At 47.8% G+C, this 24,688-nt stretch overlaps 1 protein-coding gene across 1 annotated transcript in view; it reads left to right on the plus strand.

Moving 5' to 3' along the window:
- Window positions 1-24,688, plus strand: part of EAF2 (ELL associated factor 2) — a 207,955-nt gene that overhangs the window by 100,304 nt on the left and 82,963 nt on the right. The gene's annotated exons all lie outside the window — the stretch shown is intronic.

Here is a 24,688-nt window from a genome sequence, read left to right on the forward strand (position 1 = left end):
GAGCCAGTGCCCGGGGAGGCTAGGGGCGAGCGGTACCTGGCGGGGGAGAGCCATCGACACCTCTTTCTCCCATTGACCTGCCAAGTAGTCCGCTCACCTCCTGGGTGGATGGTGGTGCCGGGATGTCTGAGGCCTGGCCAGGCCCAGGGTTAGGGTCGATCGGAGGCCACGCGGCCTCGTGGTGCAGTGTCCAAGATGGCGCCCAGGTCGGGCGCGCGGGTCAGTAGTGGATCGGGCCCAAGAGGTCGAGATGTTCAGAGGCAGGGGTCCCGGAGGGGACGGAAAACGTGAAGTGGTGGTGTGTAACACTTGGGGGACCGGGCTCGGGCCTGGTCGGGCGGAGGGGGAGCGGGCCCTTCATGTGGCCTGTCCAACATGCGTCCCCCCCAGCTGAAGGCGGGGAGAGTCACCCATCCTCTTGGGGACTCTCCTCGTCGAGGCGGAAAAAGCGTGACAGGCCATCCGCGTTGGCGTGGTCTTGTCCAGGTCGATGTTCCACAGTGAAGTCCATCCCCTGTAGGGAGATGGACCAACGAAGTAGTTTTGGGTTCTCCCCCCGCATCTGCATCAGCCACTGCAGGGGTCGATGGTCGGTCTGTACCCGAAAGTGTGTGCCAAAGAGATAGGGCCGGAGCTTTTTGAGGGCCCATACCACGGCGAAGGCCTCCCTCTCGATGGTGCTCCAGCGTTGTTCTCGAGGCAGGAGTCGCCTGCTGATGAAGGCCACTGGCTGATCAAGGCCTTCGGGGTTCAATTGAGACAGGACCGCCCCAATGCCGTGGTCGGAGGCATCCGTCTGGACGACGAATTCCCGGCTGTAGTCGGGGGCCTGGAGCACAGGGGCGGAGCACATGGCGGCCTTCAGTTGTTCGAAGGCTGTTTGACAATCTGGGGTCCAGTTGACCTTCTTTGGTTGATTTTTGGACGTGAGTTCTGTGAGGGGCCCCACTAGGCTACCATAGTCCTTCACGAACCGTCGGTAATAGCCCGTGAGTCCCAGAAAGGCGCGTACCTCGATCTGGGTGATGGGGGGCTGCCAGGACTGGATGGCGGCGATCTTGAGCTGCAGAGGGGCCACCAGGCCGCTTCCCACCTGGTGTCCGAGGTAGGTCACGGACCCCTGACCAATCTGGCATTTGCTGGCCTTGATCGTGAGGCCAGCTCGCTGAAGGGCCTGTAGCACCTCTCGGAGGTGGTGGAGGTGGTCGGACCAGTGGTGGCTGTATACAGCGATGTCGTCTAGGTAGGCGGCACTGAATCCTTCGAGTCCGGTCAAGACCTGATTAACGAGTCGCTGAAACGTTGCTGGGGCATTCTTCATGCCGAAGGGCATGACCTTGAAATGATAATGGCCGTCAGGAGTGGAAAACGCAGATCGTTCTTGGGCCCGGGGTGTGAGGCCGATCTGCCAGTAGCCCGCCGTCAGGTCGAAAATGCTGAGGTAGCGGGCAGCTCCCATGCGGTCGATTAGTTCATCTGCCCGGGGGATGGGATGTGCGTCTGTTCTGGTGACCGCATTCAAGCCCCGGTAGTCGACGCAGAACCGGAGTTCCGGTGTGGTGCCGGGGGTGGCTGCTTTGGGGACCAGTACTACTGGGCTGGCCCAGGGGCTGTCTGAGGGCTCAATGACCCCGAGCGTGAGCATCTTGGTTACTTCTTCTTGGATGCAGGCCCGTACCCGATCTGGTACGCGGTAGGCCCGGTGGCGGATAGGGGGGCTGTCCCCCGTGTCCACGTCGTGCACACACCAGGAGGTGACACCTGGGGTGAGGGAGAACAGGCTGGCGAACTGCAGCAGAAGGTCTCGACATTCTTGGCGTTGTTCCAGGGTGAGGGCCTCCGAGAGTCGGACCCCGTCCACGGAGCCGTCTTTCTCCCGAGTCCGTAGGAGGTCAGGGAGGGGTTCGGAGTCTTCTTCGGCTCCATTGTCTGTGGCCATCAGGAGGCTGAGTTCTGAACGCACGAAATGGGGTTTCAGTCTATTAGCGTGGAGGACCCGGAGGGGGTTCCGTGAGGATTCCATGTCGATGAGATAGGTGACAGGGCCCTTGCGCTCGACTACTTTGAAGGGCCCCGTCCACTTGTCTGGCAGGGTGCATGGTTCGGTGGGGGACATCACCCATACTTGTTGGCCGGGTTCAAATTCGATGGAGGAGGCATTTTGGTCATACCACTTTTTCATGTCCTCTTGACTGGCCTCCAAGTTTGCTTTTGCCAGCTCTCTGAACCGTCGGGTTTGGTTGCGGAGGGTTAGGAGGTATTTGAAGACATCTGGAGGGTTCTTTAGAGGGGGCATTTCCCAGCCTTCCTTGACTAGGCTGAGCGGCCCCCGTACGGGGTGTCCATACAACAGTTCAAACGGGCTGAAGCCGAGGGACTTCTGGGGGACTCCTCGATATGCGAAGAGGAGGCACGGCAGTAGCACATCCCACTGGCGACGGAGGGGCTCTTCCAACCCCCCAATCATCCCTTTGAGCGTGCGGTTGAACCGCTCAACGAGTCCGTTTCCTTGAGGGTGATAGGGGGTCGTGAATCGGTAGGTGACCCCACACTGTTGCCAGAGGGACTTCATATATTTTGAAATAAAGTTCGTGCCTCTGTCGCTGACGACTTCTCGGGGGAAACCCACACGGGAGAAGATCCCCATCAGGGCCCGGCCGACTACCGGGGCTGTCACAGTTCGCAGGGGAACAGCCTCGGGGTAGCGGGTGACGTGGTCCACCAGTACCAGGATGAACCGATGTCCTTGTGCTGTACGGGGGTCCAGGGGCCCCACAATGTCTATCCCGACCCTCTCGAACGGGGTGGTGACCACTGGAAATGGTTGCAGGGGGGCTTTTAGTTTGCGGCCGCTCTTCCCACTGGCTTGGCACGTGGGGCAAGATCGGCAATGCTGGAGTACATCATTCCTCATTTTAGGCCAGAAGAAGTGGGTCACTAGGCGGCTGTAAGTTTTATCCTGACCCCGGTGTCCAGCCAGGGGGACATCGTGGGCCAGATTTAGCAAGAAGTCTCTAAAACGGAGGGGCACCACTAGCACTCGACTGGCCCCCAACTCCGCGATCTTTTGTTCACTGTATAGCAGATCATTGTCCCAATAGACCCAATGTGTTCCGGAGGTATCCCCTGCGCTCTGGGCGAGGGCTTGTTGGCGGAGTCCCTCGAGGGAGGGACAGGTCTTCTGCTCTTGGCGAAACTGCTCCTGTGTGGGTCCCCCCTCTTGATGCCACTGGTCGAGGCCAGAGAGGTCCGGAGGTTGAGCTGGTTCTGGGGGGACGGCACGGTCGGCGTCTTCGACTGGCGCGTCCGGGGGAGGAGGCGCCGGCCATTCAGGCTCCTCAGGTCGGAGATTGGCACGGGCGGCCATGGACCGGGTGGTGACGCACGCCCAGTCCGGGATGCCTAACATCCCCAGGTGTTCTCTTCGTTCTACGGCTGCCCACGGAGAGCTTTCAAGGTCATTCCCCAGGAGGCAGTCTACGGGGGCATCGTCTCGGACCGTCACCTTCAACATGCCGGAGACTCCTCCCCATTCGAAAGGGACGCAGGCCATCCGACACAGACTCTCCGAGTTATCGGCTGAACGGACAGGGCAGAGAATATTTGGTAGGAACTGTTCTGGGGTCACCAGGTGACAGCGGACGGCTGTTACACTGGCCCCGGTGTCACGGAGGGCTTCGGCCCGGCGTCCATTGATGCTCACCCATTGGCTGTACTTCCGGGTGTTAGCGGGTAGGGGGACCCGCGGGACCATGTCTTTCCCCCCTAAGCAGGCTAGAGCCATGGCGGCTGGCTCCCATTCTTGATGTTCTTGCTCATATTCTTCTTGTTCCTCGGAGATCTGTTCTTCCCCCAGGGCAGCGGCAGCCACCTGGCGGGGTCTCGGGCTCTGGTTCTGTGGGCAATTTGGGTCGTTTGCGTAGTGGCCGACTCGCTGGCATCGGTGACACGTGACATTGGCCCTATATCCCGGTCGTGCCGGGGTGCTGCCCCGGTTGGCCGGGGGAGTGGTGCTGGCAGCGGGGGCGGCCGGAGTGCTGTCTCTTCCTCTTCCTTGGCCCCCTCCTCCTCGGGGACAGTGCTGACCGTGGTGGTTTCGGTTCTGTTCATAGGACCCATTTCGGCCGACTCTGGTGATTTCCCACCGGTCAGCTTCGGCTGCGAGCTGCCGCGGATCAGACAATTTGCTGTCGAGGAGGTGCTGCCGGAGCTCGATGAAGCAATTGTTTGACAGATGCTCCCACACCATGAGATTGAAGAGCTGTTCGTAAGTTGTGACATTGCTTCCTTTGATCCAACCCTCGAAGGCTCTGCTGAAATAGTTAACGTACTCCACCCAAGTTGTACCCGGGATGCGGGTGCAGTCTCTGAACCTCTGGCGGTACATCTCGGGTGTGAGCCCATATCGGGTAAGGAGGGCCGCTTTCATGTGGTCATAGGAGGTCATCAGATGGTCCGGGAGCTGTAGCAGGGCATCGCGGCCCTCATTGAGGAATCTCCCCCATAGACCGGCTCCCCAGTCGCTTCAATCGATCCGGTGGGAGGTCATAGCTATTTCGTAGGCCTTGAACCATTGTTGGATGTCGTCCTCTCGGAAGTATTCTCGAACGACATCCTTGGGGATGTGTACCTTCTTATCTGTTGCTCCCGGGGTGCGGGGTTGCTCGGTCGCCCCTGATTCCTTGTTCTGCTTGCGTAAGTCTATCTCAGCTAATTTGCGCTCATGTTCATATGCCAGTCTTTTTTCCTCGAGCTCTCTTTGTCTCTGTTTTTCCTCTCTTTCCTCTCGGAGCCTCAGATGTTCTAAGTTCAGTTTCTGTTCGGCCAACTTGAGTTCACCATCCATTTTGAGCCGGGCCATTTCTAGTTCATGTAGTCTTGTTCTTTCTCGTTCCTGGATCTCGTCTTGCGAGAGGCCCGTTCTTCGCTCCTCGGGAGCCGCGGTGTCTTTCTCTACTGCTGCGATATTTTGGTCCGGGGGTCTGACGGCCCCGGTTTCTGCCCAGGACTCCAGGGCCTGTTTGAAATCATCTTTGGTACTTAGACCGGTGGTAGCGATACCTAGTTCGATGCAGAATTGTTTTAATTCACGATGGCTGTATTCTTCCAATTTCTCCATCTGAAATTTCTCGGTGGATCCGCTTTCTTTGGTTGTCATCGTGATTTCGTCGTGGGGTGAGCTACTCTCTGTACGATTATGCGGTGATTCGGATCGCGCCGCTGGCCACCAATGTTAGACGGACCGGGAGGGTCGGCCGAGTAAAAGGGGAGAGGTCTCCAGGGAGAGCCGTCTCCAGCGATCGTACAGACAAGTAACTTCCCCCCCACAGACGGACACCACACAAGGATAAGGTTAAACGATATTTTATCAGCAATTCTTCGAGTACGGTCAAATGGTACAAGGAGGTCTGGACTCAGGGGTCCCCTCGGTTCGGGTCTCTGGTGGGGAAAAGGGGTAGCGGGACAGTCTTGTTACCAATTGGGTGGATGGATAGCTCTCAATCCTCGAGCTCGGCGTTCTAGATGATCGGGCCGCGGCGGAGCCAGCAGGTCCCGAGATGGTTGAAGGTAGCGACGGTCCGCGGCGGAGCCAGCAGGTCCCGATGAAGATGGTGGTACAAACGGTCCCCGGCCACGCCAGCAGGTCCCGACGACGATGAAGGTTTACGGAGGTTGCGGCAGCGCCAGCAGGCAGGACGATAGTTCACAAGGTAGGGCTACGGCAGCGCCAGTAGTCCGTCAAGGATGAGTTCTTCTCTGCGTCTCTCGACTCCAGGATACAACTGCCTTCCTGCTCTGGAGCTGCCTCAGTTATAGGGCTGTTGCCCTTTGATGTCCGGACCCTCGCACTTGGAGGTCGGGGGTTCAGGATGAGGGAGTCCAGACACCCAGCAGGGGGGTGGAGCCAGCGCCCGGGGAGGCTAGGGGCTAGCGGTACCTGGCGGGGGAGAGCCATCGACACCTCTTTCTCCCATTGACCTGCCAAGTAGTCCGCTCACCTCCTGGGTGGATGGTGGTGCCGGGATGTCTGAGGCCTGGCCAGGCCCAGGGTTAGGGTCGATCGGAGGCCACGCGGCCTCGTGGTGCAGTGTCCAAGATGGCGCCCAGGTCGGGCGCGCGGGTCAGTAGTGGATCGGGCCCAAGAGGTCGAGATGTTCAGAGGCAGGGGTCCCGGAGGGGACGGAAAACGTGAAGTGGTGGTGTGTAACACTTGGGGGACCGGGCTCGGGCCTGGTCGGGCGGAGGGGGAGCGGGCCCTTCATGTGGCCTGTCCAACACCTCTATTACTACATCTACTCCTCATGCATAAAAAAAAGAAAACAAAGTATGCTCAAGGCAGTTGCGCGAGAACATCGCCTAGGCACCTGACCATAAGGACATATTTATATTCATAGCATTCTTTTTTACCATAATTGCTTACCCTAAGCTGAATCAAATGGATTATGTGCCTGACTCATTGGTGTAAAAATTAAAATGTATGTTCTTCACCCTATTGTGATTTTACTCTGTGTGTTCCGCTATTCTTAACTTCTTGCAAATAATGTTGACCGCAACAAGGATTCGTTTCAATAATATGATTGCAACTGCAAGCCTTAGTGAAAACAGAACTATACATATAATGATCAATGGTTAAAATTAACTCACTGCGCATTGTTGTGGTGTATTATATCCAAAACATGGGAGAAATTGTGAAAAAATACCAGCTAAGAGGACTATTATGCCTAAGCATAAACTGTAATCACTATAAAGTATATTGTTTTATCTCAGTCTGTATCTATAATATATCACCGTTGGGTTGATACTTTAAAGTATGAATCATTCACAAACACCTGCAAGTATCCTACACAGAAAACGAATCACCCGATATTTTCCCACGGATCATTATTCAACCAGCGATTGCAGTGATTGAAATAACGGAAAACTACATTTAACATAGATCTGAGTCAAAATATACAGCATGAAGAACTTACATCAGACAATATACAACTAGTTGTTTAGAAATTCTACTTCCATTATCAAAGAAAAAAAGCTTTGAAAATTCTGTGGAAAGAGCACATACGAGATATAATCATTTAGGATGAATTTTTTCCAGTTGCAAAACATTTTTGAGTCACCATGAGTGTACAAATCTATGTAATATAATACTTGTAGGTATTCCCCAAATGTCATTCCGGTATTTTTAACTCACAATTGCTGCGCTGCACGGCATTGGCACAGTTCCTGGTTGCCGCGCTGCCTCTCCTTCCATTGTTGAGACGGTGCAATCTTTCACGGCAGGGCAGCCGTGTGTATTTGTTTAGTCCAAAGGCCCGAAAGCTTACATTTGGGGGCCCACTGGAGGGTTTTTTAATGCTTCAACAATGCTCAAACAATGAATATTCACAAAAGGAACTCATTGCAAGTAATGACTTTATTAAATTGGACTCAAAATCCCAGCATGCAAATAGCACTGAGCACGACCCACTGGGGGTAACTGCATGTATTTAAATGAACGAACTTGGAGCACTTGAGTGATTATGCAGAGCAGCCCAGGAAGAAGAGGCTGTGTCCTCGAAACGCGTAGGCTGAAGAAATGCAATTTTTACTCTTCATGAAATCCCGGTTTCTCGTGAATAAAAGCCTGTTGGTGACAGCTGCTGTGTGTGCATCTTTAAGCTTTCGGGCCTTTGGAAAATATATATATATATATATATATATATATATATATATATATATATATATATATATATATTTTCCAAAGGCCCGAACACAGCATGTTTACATTTCCATCATTTATTGCGGGGCAAACAAACATTGCAGTTTTCAGCTTCAATTGTGCCGATATTTCCATACGCGTTTCGGGCGCTCCTCGCCCTTGGTCTCTAGATCAGCAGTGGAAATCAGACAGCAATGATTTACATCACACTCGCAATGGTTCTTATATGTCCCGCCCCAATGGGCGTGTACAACAAATACATTGTGGTTTTTGAAATTTATATTCCCTTAGTGGATGCCACAAAAGTCTCCATGATTCAATATTATATATAATATATATAAAATGTCACAGTTGGTGCTGTCAACTCAAGAGGCTGATGCTCTGCTTTCTTGTAGTCATTCAACAGGACACGCCACTCCCTCTGCACCTCAACAATCAAGGCGGAAATGTAAACACGCCGTGTGTGGCACCTTCACTCGGGAGCACTTACATTTGGAATATGTTGCTGGTGTGAATGTTGTGTCCCTCGGATACTTCAATAATGTAGAGACTGTTTGGAACAATTCTTTTGGAGAGTTTGTAGCCTCTTGGATTTTGGTGGTAAAGTAGGCAGTTTTAGTCTGTATGATTGCGACCTTATATTCTCCAGTATTAGGGGTGACTTTCATAGATTCACATGCCTGAATATTCCCAGTCGTCGAAGTGGGAGTCCCACGGTACATAAAATAGCAGTAATATATGTATGTATAAGTAAAATCATTATAATATTAATTATAAAAAATACATATACATAAATAAAATACAGTAAAATATCCATAAAGCTCAAAAGTACCATAGAACAGACTAGGCCCATAGAAAGCCTAAGGGAGAAACTCAACTTGGTAACATATCGGTGTCATTATGTTTTGGTCCAAATTCCGGCCAATCGGGCCGCAGCTCCCTCTAGAACCTTCTCCTCAGAAGCCCAAGACCTCAGATTTTTTACCGCACGTCGTGTGAAGGGAGTCTCCCTTAGCTCTGCTCAGTTTTCTTCAACTCTAGCTGTTATTTCTTCAAAATGTCTTCAAATAAGAAATCTTTGTTTAAAGCCTGCCCTTCTTGTGGTAAACTGCGCCTTTTCCATGAGGATCCTCACAGTAAATGCATTTACTGTCTCTACCCAGACCACGAGGTTAAGAACTGTAAGTACTGTCGCACTTTTCCTCCCAAGACTCTGAGGGATAGAGAGGCCCGTCTCCTTCTGTGGCTACAGAAGTTGAAGACTTCAGAGTCTGTGGTTTCTGATGTAGAAAGTTTTTCTTAAGGTATTTCCAGATCCTCTCAGAGGCGTGGGTCTGAAACTGAGGTTCCATCTCCTTTTCTTAAGAAGAGTAGACTGTTGGAATCCTCCAGGATTGTTTCCCCACAGGATTTGCTTCAGGGCACGTCTACGGGACCTGGTTCTCTGACGTCTGCGCCCAAAGCCTTGCCTTCCTCTCAGAAAGCTGGCATTGGCTCGTCGACGCGTCCGTTGACGTCTTCAGCGACGACGAAGTCTGTAACCTCTACGTCGCCGACGACATGTTCTAGGTCATCCACTGCTGCGTCGACGACTATCACCTCGTCGACGACAGCCCAGGAGACGAGACCCATTACGTCGATTAAGATCTCGTCGACGAGTGTCAAGTCGGTACCGTCGACGAAGAAATCATCGTCGATGCTTCTCTCGTCAACGCGAACACCGTCGACGGTCCCGTCGTCGACGCGAATACCGACGACGAAGACAGTCATCTAAAAGAAGCTCGTCGACGGGTCCATCATCGTCGACGGCGCCTCCGTCGACGGCCATCACATCAGCGACAACGACTCCGTCGACGGCTATCTCGTCGACGGTTACTTCGTCATCGACGACCAAAACTCCATTATCGTCGACGGCTTCGTCGACGGCTTCGTCGACGGCTTCGTCGACGGCTCCGTCGACGGACAAGAAATCTTCGTCGACGATGAAAAAATCTTCAATTTCAGCGCCTCAGGTTGGTCGTACAACTACTGCTGTTGCATCAACGGGCTCGTCGGCATCTCATCCTCCTCCCGCCACAGCTACCACTTTTACAGTGGTTACTGCTTCTACCTTGAAGACGGTGCCTCTCATTCAACTAAGTCCAATAAGGAGTGGAGCCCGTCTTCCAGACAAATTGTTTCAATCAGGTGGAGAAGAATCCGACCATGAATCGGAGGTGGAACAACTGTTTGGACAGGCATCTAGTCAATCTGATTTGCACATTAAGTGCCAGGAGTACAGTGATGAGGGTGACTAAGAGGAATACGTCGAAGGTGGGAATGATTTATTTCCTGTTGACGAAGCAGAAACAGTAACTTCAGAACCAGTTACACAAATACTTTTATCTTTAGTCAAAAATTTGCAGCACCTGCTTGATGACTATAACCTCAGGTTCCCTCCATCTACACCTGCCTCCCCAGCATCACACCCTCCTCCCCAGCCTCAACCTCAACCTCCACAAGCACCTGCTCCGGTTCCACCCGTGTCACCGGGAGGAACTCGTCCTGACACTGACAATGAGGATCCTGCTCCTCACGACACTGATGACGACGATGACGTCAATATGAATGAGTGGGACAATTACAGGGCACAAACACCTTCCACTCCGCCCACCTCACCTCTTGCATCGCCTCCAGTGGACATTGCAAACTTCCATAATTTAATGGTCCGTGCTGCGAAACGCTTTCATCTCACTGTCGAGAAACAGCAACATGAAAGTGAATGCTTCCTGTATGATTTTAAGGACGTTTCACAAAGACAATCCCACACAACTCCAATTATTGACTTTATTTGGACGGAGGGCCTTAAACTAATGGAACATCCAAATTCAGTACCTGCAGTCTTACCCAGATTGGACAAAAAATATAAGGCTCCAGCGTCCGCTCCAGCCTGTTTGGTGTCACAAACGAAAGCAGAGTCGGTTATTACTCAAGCAGCACAGAAAAGATCTCGTAATCCGGCTACACCACTCACGTCTGCTCCTGATCAGGAAGGCCGCAGGTTGGACTCTATAGGAAAAAAGTTTACTACAATGGTGGCCACTACTGTCAGAGCGGCAAATACCTTGGCTATTCTGGGCCGTTACGACCGCCAGATGTGGTCCGAGATTGCCGCACTGATTCCTCAAATACCTGAGGCCATCCGTGCAGAAGGGCAGGCCATTATCCAGGAGGAAGAGGTAATTTTGTCTGAAATTATCGAATGCGCGCTCGACATTTCATCCACGGGCTTTCGCCAATTAGCTGGGGCTGCAGTCTTGAGACGTCAAGGCTGGCTGAAATCTACAACCTTTCGCCCAGAAGTACAAGCAAAAGTCCTTGACTTGCTGTACGATGGAGAGTCTTTATTTGGCAAGCATGTAGACGATGCTCTTGAAGCGATCAAAAAGGACACTGACACCGCAAAGTCCTTAGCTACTCTCCAATATAAAAAGCGGCCCCTTTGGGGGGCACGAGGTAGAGGCGGTGGCTCCTCTACTTTTCGTGGATCAGGCCGGTATCGCTCATACAATACCTACAGCGATAACCGGCAGAGAGGTTCTTACCAAAACCAAAATCGTCAGTCTTCCTCCAGACCATACCAACGGAAAACAACTTGTAGAGGTGGCTCAAACAACAAAAAACTGTGACAGTCTCAGTTCCTTTTGTCTGCCGACTGTGCATCTTGGAGGTCGCATCTCAAAGTACTTTTGCAAATGGTCCGAAATCACCACCGACCAATGGGTCCTGGACGTTATCTCCAGATGCCATACCCTGGAGTTCACAACATTCCCTCCCACTCGTCCACCTTCGGGGCGACCCTCTCCCCACCTCAAAGAACTTTTGACCCATGTAAAAGTAATGATCCAAAAAGGAGCCATCGAGGTAGTGACGCTAGGTCAACGCGGCAAGGGATTCTATTCCCGGTTTTTCTTCGTCAAGAAAAAGTCGGGAGAATGGCGTCCAATTTTGGATTTACGGGCCCTGAACAAATTCATCATTTCCAAAACCTTTCAGATGTTAACTCTGCTTCAAATCCTGAATTACCTCAATCCGGGGGAATTCTTCTCAACGATCGACCTTCAGGACGCATATTTCCATGTGCCAATTCACTCCAGACACAGGAAGTATCTGCGCTTCACAGTCGGACACCTGCACTTACAATTCAAGGTCCTACCATTCGACCTCCGTTCAGCACCGAGGGTCTTTACCAAGATCATGGCCCCGGTAGCTGCCTTTCTACGCCTATGAGGCATACAATTTTATCCATACCTGGACGATTGTCTCATAAAGGCTCCGAATCTTCAACTGGCAATCCAGCATACACAGTCTTGCCTCTCCCTGTTTCAAGACTTGGGCCTTTCCATCAATAGCCAGAAGTGACACTTTCGCCCATCTCAACTGCGAGATTTTCTAGGAGCCTCACTAGATTCTCATCTGGCAATGGTTTTTGTCTCTCGGGAACGACAAGACCGTATGCTCCAGATGGTACGATCCCTCCAGTCAAAACTGTACGTTTCAGTCCGGATGTTGAAACCATTCCTCGGCATGGCTTCTTCTGCCATACAGTTGATTCCCCACTGCAGACTACATATGAGGGTCATCCAAGAGGAGTTAGACAAGCAGTGGATGCAGATTTCAGGATCGTTCAACGACAGGATCCTTCTCACGCCCCGCATCCAAAAGGCTCTGGAGTGGTGGGCTCGCCCTCCAAACATTTCAAAAGGTCGGTCTTTTCAAGACACTACTCCAACTCTAACACTTACGACCGATGCATCCCTGGAGGGCTGGGGAGCACATCTCGAAGGCCTGTCAGTACAAGGAAAATGGACTGCGGTCCAACGCACTTGGCATATAAATCGCCTAGAGCTTCTGGCAAACTTCGTGGCCCTGAAGTCTTTTCAACGAATCGTTCAAGGTCAATCTCTGCTGGTCAGAACAGACAACACCACCAGCATGCATTACCTGAACAAGCAGGGTGGCACCAGGTCCCTTTTGCTTTCCCAAAAAGCACAGGAGATATGGAATTGGGCGATTCGTCACCAGATTCATCTCACTGCCATACATGTGCCAGGTGTTTCCAATGTTCTGGCGGACACACTCAGCAGGTCTTTTTCGGACAACCACGAGTGGGAACTCAATCAACCAACTCTGGAGTTCATTTTCCGCCAGTGGGGCCATCCGCAGATCTTTTTGCGATGATCACCAACAAGAAATGCCACGCTTTGCAAGTCTTCATCCCCACAGAGAGTCAAGCGGAAATGCTTTTTCGATCAGCTGGTTGAACGCATTCAGCTACGTTTTTCCTCTGCTTCCTCTGATTCCACGCTTGTTGCACAGGATGAGGCTTCAACCCTGTCAAGTCATCTTAATCCCACCCAAGTGGCCGAGGCGCCCATGGTTCCCGGACCTTCTCTTGTTCTCCCAGAGCGAGCCAATTCCGCTTCATCCGTTGCCTCACCTCCTCACGATGCAGCAGGGGAAGATTTGCCATCCGGATCCAGCATACCTCCAACTCCATGCCTGGAACCTGAGCACCATGAATTTGCGCGTCTGACCATCGACGCAGACTGTAGAAAGGTGTTAGTGCACGCCCGTGCTCCTTCCACCATTAAAACCTATCAGTTGAAGTGGAAGCGTTTCTGCGTCTGGTGCCACACCAAGGCCTTGGATCCGATGACCGCTAAACCAGAACAGATTCTGCCTTTCTTCTTATCCCTTGCAAAGTCAGGACTTTCCCACTCCACTCTGAAGGTATTTCTGGCGGCTCTCTCCCGCTTCCGTCATGATGGGTCTACCTCACTGTTTTAGTCTAGAATTATTCAACAGTTTTTCAAAGGTCTCTTCCGAATGTTTCCACCCATTCGACGTCCTCCGCCTACTTGGCGCTTAAACCTGGTCTTGTCTCAGCTCCTCCTACCTCCTTTTGAACCCATCCATTCAGCAAGCTTAACATTCCTCACATGGAAAGTTGCCCTATTGCTCGCCTTGACGTCATCTAGGCGTGTCAGTGACAATCAGGCATTCACAATTCAGCCTTCTTTTCTCCAGTTCTCAAAAGAGGCTGTTACACTACGTACTAATCCTAAATTTTTTCCGAAAGTTCCCACTGATTTTCATCTCCATGAACCAGTCATTTTAAAGACTTTCTTTCCGGATCCACAAACTCCTGCGGAACGTTCATTACATTCCCTGGATATAAAAAGTTGCCTCAAGTTTTATATTCAGCGCTCTGCATCCTTCAGGAAATCTGATCAACTGTTCGTGGCCTATGGCCCGGTCTCTAAAGGACAACCTGTTACCAAATAAACTGTTACTAGGTGGATTTCTTCCACTATTACCTTTTGTCATCAGAGGACTGGCAAGCCTCTTCCAGCTCCAGTACGTGCTCATTCAACTAGAGCTGTGTCAGCTTCTACTGCCCTCTTTGCGGGGGTACCTCTGCGACACATCTGCAGAGCTGCTACGTGGTCGAGAAGCCCTACTTTTACGAAGCACTACTGTCTGCAGTCAACTGACGCCCCAGATGCAGCAGTGGGACAAGCGGTGCTGCGGAATCTTTTCCATTAAAGGTGAGCCTCTGTTGCTACCCGCCTCCAGTCATAAAGGTTTTCTCTTTAAGATGTTATATTTATTATATGCTTGAATTGTCAGTTACCTTTATGACTTATATGGTGATTACTGCTTTCTACTCTTATTTAAGCATGTGAATCTATGAAAGACACCCCTAATACTGGAGAAGAACATAAGTTACTTACCTGTAAACTGTGGTTCTCCAGTATTGGTGTCTTGCATAGATTCACATGCGACCCTCCCGTCCTCCCCTCAGAGGCTCTTTTCTCCTCAGGCACTTTTTGGTTACTCTGTGCTATGAAAATCTGAGGTCTTGGGCTTCTGAGGAGAAGGTTCTAGAAGGAGCTGTGGCCTGATTGGCCGGAATTTGGACCAAAACATAATGACACTGATATGTTACCAAGTTGAGTTTCTCCCTTAGGCTTTATATGGGCCTAGTCTGTTCTATGGTACTTTTGAGCTTTATGGATATTTTACTGTATTTTATTTATGTATATGTATTTTTTATAATTATTATTATAATGATTTTACTTATACATACATATATTTCTGCTATTTTATGTACCGTGGGACTCCCACTTCAACGACGGGGAATATTCAAGCATGTGAATCTATGAAAGACACCAATACTGGAGAACCACAGTTTACAGGTAAGTAACTTATGTTCTTCTTCAAGTGCAGCACAATAAACTTTCCTTTGTGCAGTTTTATATTGAGATCTCCAGATGCGTTCTTTTTGCCTGCACCTAATGTTAGCTAGTTTGAAGTCTGCAGAGTACAAGGGGGACAAGGCCTTTTTTTTGTCGATCGCATTATCTTTTCTGGTGCAACAATGTTTGCTGCTCTATTTAGCCAGTTGTGGAACACTGTCCCAGCTTGATTAGAGTCAGTAGGAATTGCAGGCCTTTCACTTAGTGCTGATATAAAATCGTTTTTGCTGACTGACTTCCAGGCGCGATGTTTGACAGCCGAGGGTCTAATCCTCCACCCACCATTTAATATCGCTAGCATGATGGTAAAATGCACTGCAGAATGGTCGGACCAAGGAATAGGGCAGACTTTCCTCTATAAGAGAGTTACTGGTGTAGATACCATCTAATGTATGCCCTGCTAGATGTGTAGTCTCACAGACAATTTGATTTAATTCAAAACAAACTAATGTATCTAATAGACTGATGGTGTCCGGATTATTATCTTACAAATGGAAGTTAAAGTCACCTAGTATGGTGAAAGATTCTGTGTCTAAACATGACTCCAGATATGTCTGGAGGGAGGTCAAGAAAAAGAGGATCTGGTACCAGGGGTTTTGTAAATTAACAGACCTGGAAACACTTCTATGTTAAGTTTTATGCTGAAAGACATTGCTTCGGCGTCTAAGGTAGATTCTGGAGTTAATCTAACTGTGTACTGGGATCGATAAATTATCGCAATTCCACCACCCTTTGCCCCTCTTCTGTCCGAGTTAGCGACGATGTATCCGGTTGTAATTGCTAGGTGCCAGTCAGGGTCACTGTTTTCATTTGCCCAAGTTTCCTCTACTTGTATCAAACACTCTAAGTGAGTTTTGTGTTTCGCCACAGACCTGGTGTTAAGTAAAATTCACCTAATATGCAGAGGGTTCTTGTTTATGGAGGGAATGGTCCGAGCCGCTTCGAAGGAGCCATTATTATCATGCTGGTACTTATATTGGTCAGTTTTTGTTCACCAGTGTTTGTAGTCGTAAGATCATCTGTAGGGATTAAAGAGGGTTAGTGGGACTACGTGTTGCTGGCCTTGCATATGGAAATATGCCTCACTGATCGAAGGGAGTCTGGTGCTGTGGTTGCTGACACGAAGTTGGGGTCACTGCCATTCAGGACACAGTTACACATGTGGGATCGGCTTCCGTAGTTCAGGTTCAATGGCACCATGTGATATAAAACAAGTTCTTGAAGTAAGGATACTAAAAGGATATTGTGTAGATTTGAGGGACGTTATACTTGGGATTTTCACCAGGAACTACTTTAAATCTTATTTATTTTTGACACTTTACATCACTATTCTCTTCCATCTCTTCTTCAACACCTACACTTGTCAAACTGTTATTTTCTGTACACTTCTCTTGACTACCAAAGAAACATAACTCTATATCATCACAGTTGTTGTATATCATTTATATTAAAACTCCATTTCAGGCTGCAGCAAGACCTAGACTTATCCAGATGATACGCTTGACTTTGCATATATAAACTTGCAGATGTCTATCAATGTGAACATTCGTAGGATCTAATTTCTCGATGTGAAAGCATCTTTAAGCTGAAGCTGTACAATTTTTTGCTACGTATGTTCTCCTGTGAACTTTTTTTCCCACATTTCTTTCAATTCGATCTACTCAGACTTGGTAATATATGACGTGACATAAGAAACCGCAATTTAGTTATCTGCAACATATTGTACGTCCATATTTGCATTCCACGTCTTCTAAATCACCGCATTGTAATCGTTAATGTACTACGATGGTTTTTTTCATATTATAAGTATTTTTGGGTGATTTTCGAGTGATAGTATGTCTTACTGCTGACATAAAACTGTTCACTCTTTCTTGCGATGACTTATGGTGCACTGAGTTAGTAGTACCTTTGGCGGTCCAGGGGGGGGCCTTACTCGGAGTAATGTCTTTTGTCTATTGAATTCTGCGTAAATAAGGCCAGGCGGCGATGACTTATGGTGCACTGAGTTCGTAGTACCTTTAGCACTGAGCGAGTACGTATTCCGCGATGATGCGTGGTTCGGATGAGCCGCACTCGGAGCTATGTTTTGTCTATTTAATTCTGCTTCAATATGGCCACGTGGCGATGACTTATGGTGCCGTTAGTTAGTGGTACCTTTTGGCGCACAGCATGTACGTAACCTGCAATGATGCGTGGTCCGGGTGGGGCGCACTCGGAGCAATGTCTTTTGTCTATTGAATTCTGCCACTATTCAATTTTTGAGTGATATGTCTCACTGCTCGAAGGGAGTCTGGTGCTGTGGTCGGTGCCTCATACTTGGGGTCACTGCCATTCAGGACTCAGGACACAGTTGCACGTGTGGGATCTACTTTGTCGATGATGACTTGAGCAATGTCTGTTGCTTACTGGACTGCGTCATCTGCAATCGCGACTCAATGTGAATTGTGAGCCTTGCTGTCCGCAGTGTATATCGAAGGCAGTAGTTTGTACAGACATAAGTCCTCGGTGCTATGCCGCTGGGGGCCTGTGTGATGGAAGCCAACGATCGACTGAGGAGGCTGGCGGTCACGACAGCCGCCTCGTGGCAGGGTGAGGGGCGCCGCTCTGGCAGACACTTTCCCACAAGCTGAAGTGGCGTACGTCGGACCAGCCCATTCCGGTTGCGCTTATGCTTACAGGGAGGGGGGGGGGAGGGGGGGAGGGGGGGAGGGGGGACACAGCTACATGACTGATACAGACACATATCTATACAGACACTCACACGCTGCCTCTCATTCATAGTTATTCACACACCTAGTCAGTCATGGAAATAATCAATCACACTTTCATTTACTCACCTCTACAGTTATACACATACCACCTCACTTATTTAAACATATACTAACACATATTTACACTCTAATACAATAACTAATACAAGCACAAACTGATCCATACAGGCACTCTCACAATCAGTCACTCACATATAGTTATTTATGCACTTGAACACTCACATATACTGCCTTTCACATATGCAGTTACTCACACATGTACCACTGAGGCATCCATTCACTTACCAACACACCCATACACACACTCCCCCTGCCATAACGCCCTTCACAGATAGTCTTGAACACATACACCCAGTGAATCATCCACTCACACGTCTATAAACAGTCACACACCAACCCACCCACCCACCCACCCACCCACCCACACAGACACTCAGGCACCCATACAGATACTCAGACAACCTATCAATACCCCATATAGATCCTCATTTAGCTACTCACCAACTGATGCAACCACTTACACACCAACTGACAACCTAAACTGTGTGAATGTCTGTATCAGTCGCTAACACATGCATTAAGTAAGACTCAATTAATCACTCACTTATACAGTCAGTCACACACCTACTAAATCATCCATCCTGACTCCTATACACCCATTCATTCTTCAGTACACTATGGCATATATATATAAAACATATTTACATTTTATAGAAAGTCACTGGATGATGTCATCAGTGATGTTATTTGAGATGTCATCAGTGATGTCACTGAGCATGTCATGAATGATATAATATGTGACGTCATCAGCAGTGCATTGCGGGGGCGCGAATTAGTTTTTGGACAATTCCTATATATCAAAAACAAGGGGGACCAGGAGCCGTATTTAAACGGGTCCTGCTCACAAGCTCCAAATAGAGCTGTGTACCAGAGGTATACAGTTCCTAGTGAGAGGGACGGGGAAACGGAGGTCTTTCTTCCTGATGCCCTCACACACCTGAAGGATGTCATGCTTCATCATTGGGCCAAGCTCCTCGTCGGGCCGGTGCTGCAGTTATCGACGGGCTCCCGTAAACGGGGCTCTTTTGAAGAAGCTGTAGCGTGCGTGCTGGTGTGAGAGCTGGGTAGTGCACAGGAAGGTGGGTTAAAATAAGTCTAGAGCTGTCCTATTCTTATATGTTTTTATAACTGTGGTAGCTCAGGCTTAATTAAAAATTGTTGGAGCCCTAAATGGATATAATGTTCCTACAGGGCTGGTGTGGTGGGTCAACATGTTTTGTGCCGGTTTTGCCCCTAACTGGTCAGATGGCACTTCATCAGGACCATGAAAAGCTAAAAGTGAGTGGTTCACTGTCGTAAGTCTGATTCTAGTGATTAAGTCTGATAACCAGACACAATGAAAGTTACCCTAGAGACTTATACCGGGGTTGGAGATCTGGTGGAAAAAGGGGAGGAAAACATGCTGGTGTGGTATCTCACAGTGCCAGTGCTTCTCTTGTAGTGTAGTTCCTATATTCCCAATAGGCTCTGCGCATTGGAATAATATATCCTATAGATGTGACGTAAAACTTATGTCTGCCATGTCTCTATCGAATATGTTAGACTTAATTGTGAGTGCCAGCTAGCTCAGCGGTCACTATAAACTTTCTCGAATTCACAAGAAGGGATTTAGTTTCTGAGAACCGCATAAACATGACAACTTTGTTTCCCCAAGATAAAACTGATCGTCAGAGTCGTGGAAACAATAAATATATATTTTACTCAGTCATTCGTGCATGCTTCGTTTCACCAGAGTTTGCAGAGAAGTAGATTAGATAGACGGGCGTTTTCAATAAAAAGTATTTATTGAACAGTCTTCTTTCTCATGCAGAAGAAATGAACTGCTAGAATCGTAGTACTGGTTGCAAGGTATAATGCGTACAGTAAGAGTAGGATAAAATAATACTGTAAGAGCATTGTATGGCTCCTAGACCATAGATAAATACATACATAAATAACAAAGGCTAGAAAGCACTCAACTGGTGCTTTTAAAATACGCCTACCCCGATGTACCTAACCTAAGCCTAATACGAGGGAAGGAGAAAGTGAGGTGTAGCATAAATGTAGTATTCTTTGCCAAGAATCTATCCAAGATTTCTCTAAGGGTTTAATCAGCTCCGTACCTTGGTTTAGAATGAAGGTCAGGCTCAGGACTCGATTTCCCAACAACCCGCAAGGCTAGCTTGGAAACACTGGAGCTGGATTTCTCAGCAAGAGAAAAGACAGTGTCTCTCTCAGTGCGTCTGCTGGAGGGTCGGCTTCCTTCGGCACTTGATGTAGCAGGATGCGTCGGGCAAGTAGCTAGTCGAACTGCTCCAAACCACTGTGTTTGCTATGGTTAGTGTGGGCATATTTACACCTTGAAGGTGCCGAGTTTGACGTAAAGGTGGACATAATAACGTCATTAAAGAGTCTCAGTTCTTTGAAAACTCCATGAGTTCTTCGACAAGTCAGTATTCAAGCAAGGGGAAGTCCCTAGCTACTGAAGCAGAGTTTTCCAAGAAATCGTTGTGGATTTTAGGAACTAGTGGAAGTAGCCCTGCCATATTTGGACTGCATGAGCTATGTCTAAATATGGTTATGATTTCTATGCCTATATAAGGATCTGGTGATTTATACCTATATTATGGCATGAATCTGGAAAATTACAGTAGGGTCCTAAAATGCTATACAACACTCATTACTTAGTTCTGTTGAAGGATGTTAAAGACACTGGTGCGCTAGTGTGCTCTGAGTACGCCTATTAAGGCAGTACCGTACTAAGGCTGTGAATACAATGGTGGTCAAAAGCTAGTTTCACAGGCAAAAACTGATGTTGTACACTTTTGCGAGGAGGTCCTCATATTTACACTGTGCTGGTTTGTCGGACAAGGGGTGCAAGTGTATCCAAATATTTAAAAATCCTAGCTGCAATATGCCTTGAGCCAAAAGGCTGACCGTGTGCCATAGAGGTAGGTGTGACTCTAGCACACGACAAGCCAGGTGAGAGAATGCTCAGTAGATTAACCTCCGCATTGACGTGACTGCAGCCAAAAGCACTGGCGTGTGCCATGGTGGTGAGCGGGACGTATTCGCACATGACACGCAGAGTGATGGAAATGCTCATAAGTTCCCAAAGTAATTGCATTACCCAAACAAAGCGCACACTTAGATAAAAACGGCTAATTCCGATGCTAAAACAACCAGAGTGCAAAAGTAGCGACATATTATGACTCACCGATGGTATGCGTGCCTACAGCTGACTGGGGAGGCAGAGCATGTCGTTGCTCTGTGGGTGTAAGAAGAGTATGGTGGTCAAAAGACAAGCAGTAGTGCAAGGCTTACAGGTGTCCATGCGGTGTGGATGCGTCAGGGAAGCTGTATACTTACAAAAGGGTGGCAGCAGACATTTGTCTATCCTACCCTTGCTCTGGGCCTGTGCTGGCTACTTCCGGGTCCAATCCTTAAGTACGCGTTGAGACGTCGGAAGCATCCCGGCGCTAGAATGGTGACCAGAGCGGCCATCTTGGGAGTAGTAGTTTGAATAACTTTCTGTCAATGTATAAGCAGTGGCTGTACTTGCTGCCGCTGGACTTGCCCAGGAATATTTATACAACAGTAAGACGGGGGGGGGGCATAATTATGGAGTCCAGGGCAACTGTAAATGGATATTTATAGGCATCAATTATGTGTAGGCATCGTGGTTAGAAATACGCAAAGACGCATTGGTTTGTTTTACGTATTTCAATGCAACTTCATAAAAGGTGTATAGATAGTGGCTGTAATTGCTGCCGCTAAATGGGCTCAAAGGTATTGATAAAAAAATAATAATGAAATTAAGACTGGGGAGCATGTAAGCAATGTAAGCCACGGGCAACATAGGCGACTGCGAATGGACGTTTATGGGTGTCAATAATGCATTGGCATCATGTTAAGAAACAAGAATGTCAAAACGCTTAGTTGAAAATTGCGTTTTGGTAGGTGGAATTACCCACTAGGGGAAAATACCAGGGTTTAAAGGGTAAACAATGAGCCTAGCGGCTTAGGAAGGAGCTTGATTAACAAGGTCTTAGTAGCCTGTGCAGGACCCTGGCTGATAGGACGGATCTGCCTCATAGGGGGCCTGTGTTAGTGGGGGGAGTATCTCAACGACCTTGTCGGGTGCCTAAAAGGTCATAAGGCACCCGATAATACCATATTACTGCGGTGCGAGGGATGATAGCCCGATGATGGAAGTAAGGTGTAGTGCATTATCTATAACAGTTTTAATTCAGCCCAAAGGAGGTCGTCGTTGAGACCCCGGGTGTCAGATGAGTTTGAAAACCCAGTATTGTTCCTTCCTAAATAAAGCTTCTTTTGAGATATTTGGGAAGGCTTCCAGGATGGTCCAATGTAGGTCGTTTGAGGTGTGGTTATGTTCATCATAATGTGCACACATCTTTGTGTTGGGCTTTCTACATCTGATGTTGCTCCTCTATTCGGTCATCCTTGTTTTTGCTGGGCGAGTTGTCATACCTATATACTGAAGATGGCAAGGGCAGGTGAGTTGGTATGACTGTTTTGCCTCCAGGTCCAAGTTTCTGTTAGGGAGATTGTCTTGGTGGCTTTTGTTAGGGGACAGACTGCACATTATCTGCAGGGGTAGTGGCCTGTGACACGAAGAAAGACCTCCCTTTCCCCGTCCCTCTCACTAGGAACTGCACACCTCTTTGATACTTTGTACAATTCCTTCCATGTTTTTCTAAATAATGCTCAATAATGATGCATAGTGAGTTGTCCTTAATCATTGAGTATTATATTTATCGTTTGATTATCTGAATGGCTTGCAGCTTTAGTCATATTATTGACACTAATCCCTGTTGCCATCAGCATTAGCTGCGAGAAGTTAAGAATGGAAGAGCAAACAGAATAGGATCACATTAGGGTGAAGGACATACGTTTTCATATTTATACCAACAGGTCAGGTGCTCAATGAATTGAATTCTGTAATGGGGTACATGATGATGGTAAAAAAGAATGCTTTGGATAAAAAAGCCGCCTCATGGTCAGTTATAGTTAAGGCCATATGATTGTCTCGCATAATTGTCTTGAGTGGTCTTGGTTCTCTTTTGTCTAGGGAAGATAAGTAAATGTAGTAATGCACATATGCCATGTTTATGTGACTTATTCATTTAACTGATTTGGGTTAGCTCTAAATATTGTTTGGTAAATATTTTCTCCATTGTAAATAGATCAACACATTATATATGAGCAATAAGTGGAAGTGTTTTACTTCTCTTCATGATGTAAGGTAGAAACAAATACATAATTGTTCTAACTCTGTTGTATTTAATTCTTCATGTTGGAAGGTTGAAAGTAATATGTCATTTTCTAACTCCAAGTTGCACAGTTTTCTCAGGATGAACTGATATGTAAACAAAAACTATTTGGACATATGCTACCTGTCATGATAATTCATTGCATATTTTAGTGAAGGACAATTGTAAGTTTCCTCATTTGATGAAGATTATCCTCTTTCTTGTTTTGTTACAGCCTTGAAAAAGCTACAGGAGTTGTGAAACACATGTTGCCTGTGCTTTCATCAGATTCCTCAATCGCATGTGTATGAGATACATTGCTCTAATCTGTATTGAATACCACCATTTTAGATGCACTCCAACTAATGTTAGGGGTGTTTACCATTAGATATGTAATTTACATGTGTATTCATTTAGGCTGCTTCACTGTATTTAACATAATTGCTTGGAATTTGGTTACAATAAATGAACTTGGATTGGTATGAAAGAAACCACATTTTATACAATACTTCTTGGATGCTGCTTACACATTCTTATACATTACTGTGGAAATTGCTAGGCGACAGGGAGGCAACTACCACTTTAGAGAGCACCTATGCAGTGGACATAGTGCAACATTTTTTTGTAATCTTTTTCCTAGTGAATGTCAATAGTGGCAGCACATCTTTGCAGAAAAAAACTCTACAACTGTGGTCATCTTGTCAATTGGTTGATAAAAGCCAAGACATTACAGAGTGCACATCGAGATTTCAAAACAACTGTGCTATTTTGATGTCTGGGCCTCCAAATCAACTTCTAGAAATTCATGGCAATTCCTGTAAAGATTCTCATCGTAAGGACTGCTTCATACACAGAGGGAGTAGTAACGTATCCTTTGTAGTAGGGCATGTCTGCCATTTTTCCGAAAGGTCTTGATTTTCATGAAACTCCTTTTTCAGCTGCTTGTGGGATTTTTTTCCACCGTAGTGTCAGATCAATGGCCTCTTGCATTTTCATTGTTCCAGTTGCAAGACTTCACAATAGGGTTCTGCAACACTGCTCAAAGGATCAGTGGGACTGGTGGGAGGACAGGTTAATTCCATCTGTGGTGGAAGAGGATCATTCTCCTGAAAGGAATCTCCTTTCTTCAGGATCAGTTCCCTTCAGCTCGCCATTGTGGCAGATGTGTTGCTGCTGGATTAAAGAGCTCATCTATAAGTCTTGATGGTGCAATGCTTGCTGTCGACCAAGGAACATCTTTCTTACATCAGTGTCCTGGAATTGAGAGCGATGCATTTACAAATAATTGGCTTTTGTACAGTGTCCAACTATGGCCAAAAGTTATCATCCAGACAAACACAACCACTAATCGCTACCTTAACTTGCTGGGTGGCACCAGATCCAGAACTCCTTCATTGGAAACCTTAGCAGCTTGGTACTGGTTAGTATTCCTCCGCCGATTCTTTGTAGAGAACAATAGACTAGTCAGAAAAAAGTTCAGAGCTTTTCTGACATTACTATTGATTCAAGCAGTTGTAAGGAAGATAAGGTACTCAAATGTCGGTTATTCTTATTGCTCCTGAGTGGCCATGACAGTGGTGGTGTCCAGAGCTGCTTCGTCAGTCT

The sequence above is a fragment of the Lissotriton vulgaris genome, chromosome 2_1 (assembly GCF_964263255.1).
Source record: "Lissotriton vulgaris chromosome 2_1, aLisVul1.2, whole genome shotgun sequence".
Classification (NCBI taxonomy): Eukaryota; Metazoa; Chordata; class Amphibia; order Caudata; family Salamandridae; genus Lissotriton; species Lissotriton vulgaris.